Genomic DNA, 389 nt, shown 5'->3' on the forward strand with positions numbered 1-389 from the left:
CGGCTGCTGCTCTCCGAAACCAGGGAACGCCATTTTGCATCGGTATTCTGGGGACATAGGTGGCTGGCGTTTGGCACTCTGACAGCGTTTGCGTAATGTGTGAGTCACAGTTCCGGCTGGAGCGCAGCAATCGGTGTACCTGAGCCCCTGTAGTTCACAGTAGCTGAAAAGTCTGGGACTTTTCAGTTCAGAAAAGAGACAACTAAGAGGGGACGTGATAGAGGTTTATAAAATTACAAGAAGGGGGAGGTGGGGGGAGGAGAAGCACCACAGGAGGAGAAGGAAGCAGCCGCAGGTCCCCGGCACCCACAGTGAGGCCCGCGCCTCTCCAAACCTTCTCCCTCCTCCCCCTCAGCACCGGCGGCAGGAGGCCTGAACTCGGCCTGCTG

General features: G+C 57.6%; 1 protein-coding gene across 1 annotated transcript in view; it reads left to right on the forward strand.

The window, feature by feature from the left end:
- Positions 1-389, forward strand: part of LOC107106875 (zinc finger protein 250-like) — a 14,182-nt gene that overhangs the window by 8,658 nt on the left and 5,135 nt on the right. The gene's annotated exons all lie outside the window — the stretch shown is intronic.

The sequence above is a fragment of the Gekko japonicus genome, unplaced genomic scaffold, assembly GCF_001447785.1.
Source record: "Gekko japonicus isolate JY-2015 unplaced genomic scaffold, Gekko_japonicus_V1.1 scaffold2714, whole genome shotgun sequence".
Taxonomy (NCBI): Eukaryota; Metazoa; Chordata; class Lepidosauria; order Squamata; family Gekkonidae; genus Gekko; species Gekko japonicus.